The sequence below is a fragment of the Bos mutus genome, unplaced genomic scaffold (genome assembly GCF_027580195.1).
Source record: "Bos mutus isolate GX-2022 unplaced genomic scaffold, NWIPB_WYAK_1.1 CTG471, whole genome shotgun sequence".
Classification (NCBI taxonomy): Eukaryota; Metazoa; Chordata; class Mammalia; order Artiodactyla; family Bovidae; genus Bos; species Bos mutus.
This window is the reverse complement of record NW_027219955.1, coordinates 22,924-30,048: the sequence shown is the minus strand read 5'-3', so window position 1 is coordinate 30,048 and position 7,125 is coordinate 22,924.

The window sequence follows — 7,125 nt, the reverse complement described above, 5'->3', positions numbered from 1 at the left end:
AAAAAGAGCTCTCCTGTTGGCCAGACATAATTTAAAGCAGCTCCCATTTTTAAAGCAGAATTTCCTTAGTACCCAGTTAAGTACCCCCAACTATAAATTCCATACCTACATAAAGCTGGCTCAGGTTTGCTTAGAGGTGGGAGTCCTGATGCTTCTTATCTTGGTCAGTACAGATCACTCAGTGTTGGTTTTTCTGCTGTGCTGGATCTTTTGCCTTGCATGGGCTTTCTTTAGTTCCAGCAAATGGGGGCTACTCTGTAGTTGCTGTGTGCAGGCTTCTCATAGCTATGGCAGTGAGCCTACTGTAGCCCACTAGGCACTAGGAGAAAAAATAAAAGTCACTCAGTCGTGTCCAACTCTGACCCCATGGACTGTAACCCTCAGAGGAGCCTGGTGGGGTTGCAAAGAGTTGGACATGACTGAGTGACACTTTCACTTTTTCTCCTAGTTTTCAGATCTCCCAGTTATTGGTTGATCACCCTGAATTTTCCTTGGCAGTGTATTAACAGACTTAGTTCAAACACACTGAGTGGGACTCTCAAACTTATCTGGACTTGCTGAGGAGGTGGCTGGCCCCATGAGGCGCTTACTGATGTACCAAGGTCAGTATCTCCAAAGCACAGACTGGTGCCTGTTTTTCTGCACTGTCGGTGGGTCACTGTAGTGTCTAACGAGCTTGATCCTTGAAGAACTGGGATGTCAAGACACTTTTCTCCTTACAGGTGTTAGTAGGAAGTAGCCGGTTGTAAGAGTTGTGTGTTTCACATTCTAGCTTGTCATCCCTACACAAATCCAGTTCTTTACTTAAACTGCTTAAATTAATTCTAATTGCAGTAATATCTGGGTTTCGAGGTCCACCCACCACCCTACATTAACCCCCAGCCCCACCACCACACCAGGTTTCAGTTCCCAGGCATCTCAATCCCTTCAGCCTTATCAGGACTCCTGTTAAGAATAAACCTTACTTTACAGCGTAATGATCCCACAGAATTTTAAGTTTTTACTTTAAAACTGTTCTGTGACAGTTACCTAAACCAGGGAGGAATCAATGGTGCAACACAAGACACGGAAGACCCTAAAATATTTCTAAGCAGGTCAGGAAGCAACAGAACTAGACATGGAACAACAGACTGGTTCCAAATAGCAAAAAGAGTACGTCAAGGCTGTATATTGTCACCCTGCTTATTTAACTTATATGCAGAGTACATCATGAGAAACGCTGGGCTGGAAGAAGCACAAGCTGGAATCAAGATTGCCAGGAGAAATATCAATAACCTCAGATATACAGATGAGACCACCCTTATGGCAGAAAGTGAAGAGGAACTCAAAAGCCTCTTGATGAAAGTGAAAGAGGAGAGTGAAAAAGTTGGCTTAAAGCTCAACATTCAGAAAACTAAGATCATGGCATCTGGTCCCATCACTTCATGGGAAATAGACGGGGGACAGTGTCAGACTTTATTTTTTTGGGCTCCAAAATCACTGCAGATTGTGATTGCAGCCATGAAATTAAAAGACGCTTACTCCTTGGAAGGAAAGTTATGACCAACCTAGATAGCATATTCAAAAGCAGAGACATTACTTTGCCAACAAAGGTCCGCCTAGTCAAGGCTATGGTTTTTCCAGTAGTCATGTATGGATGTGAGAGTTGGACTGTGAAGAAAGCTGAGCGCCGAAGAACTGATGCTTTTGAACTGTGGTGTTGGAGAAGCTTCTTGAGAGTCCCTTGGACTGCAAGGAGATCCAACCAGTCCATGCTAAAGGAGATCAGTCCTGGGTGTTCTTTGGAAGGAATGATGCTAAAGCTAAAACTCCAGTACATTGGCCACCTCATACAAAGAGTTGACTCATTGGAAAAGACTCTGATGCTGGGAGGGATTGGGGGCAGGAGGAGAAGGGGACGACAGAGGATGAGATGGCTGGATGGCATCACTGACTCGATGGACGTGAGTCTGAGTGAACTCCGGGAGTTGGTGATGGACAGGGAGGCCTGGCGTGCTGCGATTCATGGGGTCGCAAAGAGTCGGACACGAATGAGCGACTGAACTGAACTGAAACCCAGACAAGCTGTCTTTTGGAACCAAAGGAAGAACGTGCACCCGCTTGGCCCCGCCCCTCTCGGCAGGAACCTTCTCAGTGGCCTCTGCTCAGGCCCAGCCCCCAGCTCCTCTACCCTCTTTACCCAGGTCCGCAAGTTTCAAGCAAGTTCCAAAACCGTGACTGAGGAGCTGAGGTCACTTGTTGGGAACATGAGGTACATTTTTTTCCCCCTAAACCGTGCCTGGGTGTCCCCTCTTCTCCATTTGGGAGGTCTTTGGACTGTAAAATTACCCTCACCTGCTTCTCCACACCGAGTAATTTCAGTTTTGGCCCTCAGAGGCCGGACTCATGTATGGATGTGAGTATGGATGTGAGAGTTGTGCTACAAAGAAAGCTGAGCACCGAAGAACTGATGCTTTTAAACTGTGGTGTTGGAGAAGACTTTTGAGAGTCCCTTGGAATGCAAGGAGATCCAACCAGTCCATCCTAAAGGAAATCAGTCCTGAATATTCATCAGAAGGACTGATGGTGAACCTAAAACTCCCAATAGTTTGGCCACCTGATGCGAAGAGCTGACTCACTGGAAAAGACCCTGATGCTGGGAAAGATTGAAGGCAGGAGGAGAAGGGGATGACAGTTGATGAGATGGTTGGATGGCATCACTGACTCAATGGACATGAGTTTGAGTAAACTCCAGGAGTTGGTGATGGACAGGGAGGCCTGGATTGCTGTAGTCCATGGGGTCACAAAGAGTCAGACATGACTGATCAACTGAACTGAACTGAACTGAACTGAGCACCATGGGAGAAACTGGTCACAAAATGCCTCCCAAACACTAGCTGAAATGAAAGTCAAGAGGGAAGGGATGGAAAAATAGCTCTTTGCATCAGGTGGCCAAAGTATTGGAGTTTCAGCTTCAACATCAGTCCTTCCAATGAACACCCAGGACTGATCTCCTTTAGGATGGACTGGTTGGATCTCCTTGCAGTCCAAGGGACTCTCAAGAGGCTTCTCCAACACCACAGTTCAAAAGCATCAATTCTTCCGTGCTCAGCTTTATTCACAGTCCAACTCTCACATCCATACATGACCACTGGAAAGGCCATAGTCTTGACTAGACGGACCTTTGTTGGCAAAGTAACATCTCTGCTTTTTAATATGCTGTCTAGGTTGGTCATAACTTTCCTTCTAAGGAGTAAGTGTCTTTTAATTTCATGGCTGCAGTCACAAAATACAGTCGGAATCCATAGTCATTCCCTTCACTGTCTGCTTGTTCAACTCTACTCACTTGACCTTCAAGCACCTGATCACAGCCAACTCCCAAATTAAACATTTCATTTCACCATTTTGCCATTTCAGTTTTTTTCATGGAAGTGAACCCCACCCCTAAAGAAACTCAGCTTCTTCGTGTTTATGCTGCACCTACTTTGTGCACGTCATGGCATTTATGAGCATCATGTCACGAAAGTTTGAAAACAACCCACTGATTCATACGTGCCTTGGTGTAAAGAGGACAGACAGCTTCTGGGAGCACCTGTTGATTTACCAGATGGGATGCTGACCAACCTATGAATCAATGAATAAGGGCAAAGAGATCTTTAACATTTACTTTTGAAGACCAGTGGGCCCTGACTGCAGGAGCCCCACAGCGATAGGGAAAACAGAGACTTCACTCTTAACAGGTGCAGATGAAGGCTCATGCACACTGAGACAAAGCTGAGATGAAGGGCAAAACAATCGTTTGCTAGGATCCTGGATGGTGAGACCTGCCTGCTGGTCTTGAAGGATCTCTGGGGGCTGTGGGGTGTGCTGTGGCTCACTGTGGGGACCCAGATCCTGAGGGCAAACTATGAGAGAGCACTCATCTGCGTGAGGTCTCCATCTTAGCCTGACATTAGCTCCACTCAGAACCTGTAGGCTACAGCAATGGCGCCCCTAAGGCCAAAGGATGAAAGGGCCAGGATGCAGCTCTAACCATCAGCAGACAGGCTGTCCAAAGACTTCCTGTACACATGCCTTTCAACGTAACTCTACCCACAAAAGGGTCAAGACCCAGTTCTAACCACCACTGTGTAGGCACACGCCTCCAGACCAGCCTAAGCCATCAAGGTTGTTCAGCCAGTCAGTCGTGTCCGACTGTTTGTGAACCCATGGACTCTAGCATGCCAGGCTTCCCTGTCCTTCACCATCTCCTGGAGTTTGCTCAAACTCATATCCATTGAATCGGTGATGTCATCCAAGCCTCTAGTTCTCTGTCGCCCCTTTCTGCTCCTGTCCTCAGTCTTTCCCAGCATCAGGGTCTCTTCCAATGAGTTGGCTCTTCACATCAGGGGGCAGACACCAAAAGCAAGAAAAGTAGGGCCCCACAGCTTGAAAACAGAGTCCACAAATAACACGTGGGACACCACCCTGGGATTAGATGTCCTCTGGCCCTTGGATTGGGAGAAGGGTTCCTGGGATATCTCCTGCAGGGGGCCATTTCTCCAAGGTCAAGAAACGTAACTACGCTACCAGATAGATTAAAATACAAATAGAAATTTACACAAAAGGAGGTGACAGAGGAATATGTTTCAGAGGGAGGAACGAGACAAAACCCCAGAAGAACTAAATAACATGGAGATAGACAATCTACCTGAAAGAGTCCAGAGTAATGATGGTAAACATGATCAAAGAACTTGGGAGAAGAATGCACGACCTGAGAAATGGGAAGTCTTTAATGAAGACTTAGAAATATATAACAACCAACCAAACAGAACTGAGGAATATAGTAAATGAAAAAAAAAAAACAAACCCAAAAAAACAGAAACTAAAATGAATCAGAACAGGCTAAATGAGGCAGAAAACACATCAGTGAGCTAGAAGAAAGAGTACTGAAAATCACCACTACTGAACACAATAAAAAAGAATAAAAGGAGGACATTTTAAGAGACCTCTGGGACAACAAGCCACTAATATTTGCCCTGTAGGAGTCCCAGAAGAAGACAGGAAAGATAGAAAACAGCTGAAACCACTCTAATCTGGGAAAGTAAACAATCACCCAAGTCTAAGAAACACCAAGAGCCCATATCTAAATAAAAACTTCATAGTAAGGAGAAGCCAAAAATCTGTAATAGATACACAATCAAAATGCACATGAAAAAACCCTCAACATCCTGAGACTGTCCACTGTGTCAGGCTCCTTGGTGCACCCATTTACCAGGTTGAATTCTGCCCAATGCATCAGTCATTCAATAAAGCTAATTAGGGACTTCCCCAATGGTTCAGTGGTTAAGAATCTGCCTGTCAATGCAGAGCATATGGGTTTCATCCTTGGTCTGAGAAGATCCCACATGCCACAGGGCAATTAACAGCGTGTCCATGCTTTAGAGCCTGTGAGCTGCAACTACGGAGCCCTCGTACCTAAAGGCTGTGCTCCCCAACAAGAAAAGCCAACACACAGCAACTAGAGAAAGCTTGCATGCAGCAACGAAGACCCAGCACAGGCAGAAAAAATAGAAAAAGAAAATTAGTCCTTCAAGTTTATTTGATGCAATTTTTATACATTAATGGAAGTTGGTCTAGAATGCACTGCTGTGCTATTTGGATTACAGTCACATGAATGTTCTGGTATAGAGTGTAGAGAGAGTAACTTTAGTTACAAATTATGACTATGTAACCCGCAAATTTTATGTTGTTTGATTCCATGGTGACAAGAAATTGTTCTAGACTATTTAAACCTGAGAGCCGAATGGTGCCTTCTTAGCTGCTGTTATAAAGTACTGAAGTGAGACAAAACTGTGTTGATGGAATAAACATGATTCATCCAGGGTTGTAACACAATGTTTATATTTTATTCATGGAAACAGGAAACTGATACATTCAGAATGTAGTTCTTTGAATACAACAGTAGCAAATGGTAATGACAGCTGTTAAATGCGATTCATACACATACACATATTACCCTGGTTCTGATCAAATTTGATGCTCAAAATAATTGCTCTGTGTCAGGGGATGTTCAACTTTAAGGGATCCAATATGTTATTTTCTTCTTTTGTGTGCCATTTCTCAAGGACTCTCTATTCCTTATCAGTTCCTGGAAAACAGTAATGAGCAGAGCTGCACACAGTTCTCAGGACTGAGATTGTGAGAAAGGGCACCTGCTTGGATTCCTTTCAGTGACTCCCTTCAGTGACCTTTTACTTAAAGGTAATCTATTCAGTTATGCCCCTCTTCCTCAGGATATGGAATGCTTTCTGGCCCTTTGAAGATTGTTATTTGCTTGGCTTTGTTTTTGCTCAATTTTTTTTTTACTGCCTAAAGCTGCTTTGTATGAAGATATATAAACATGCGTTTCTGCAAATAAAGCACTCTTGTTTCACTCGAGACTTGGGTCCCCTGCTTCCTTCTCGTTGACTCCATTTCCCAGGTCCCAGTCTACAAAGATCGTGACAAGTGGTGCCCAAACAGGGACCTGGTGAACACCCTTGGCAAGTGGATGGAGTGACTGTTAGGACCTATGGAGGTTGGTAAGTGAGGGGTTATAGAGCAAACGGCGGGAAAGCCCCACCACTTTTCTACTTTACTTCATCATTTATTTAAGGTTCAAGGACTTTTGGTTTTGTGTCAATGGATAGAGGCTTGTCTCCAAACAGTGGTTAAATATAATCCCTGGTTCCCTGATGAAGGCAGTTTCGATTTAGAAATTTGGAACTGGGTTAAAGAAAATGTTGAACAAGCTGCAAGATGGGGAGAAAATATTCCAATAAATTTCTGGCCCTTGTGGACCAGCATTAAAGCTGTGATCTTGCCATTTCAAGGCAATTCTAGCCCCCCTGATATTCGTCAACAGGCGGAATGCTCATTATACGAATATGAATTAGATGATAAGACTTTACAGAAGGCCCAATTAGAGCAACATAAAATGTTTCAAAACTGTCCCACCATCCCTGCTCCGGCTGTCCCAAGCGCTCCTCCTCCTCCTCTTGTAACGGTCCTGAAACCGAAGGTCCCCTCAATTAGAGGACAAAATTAATCTGATGATGATTCTTCTGATGCTGTCTGACACTAAAGCCAACATTACTTTTTTTGATGACAATGATAAGCCCCTAA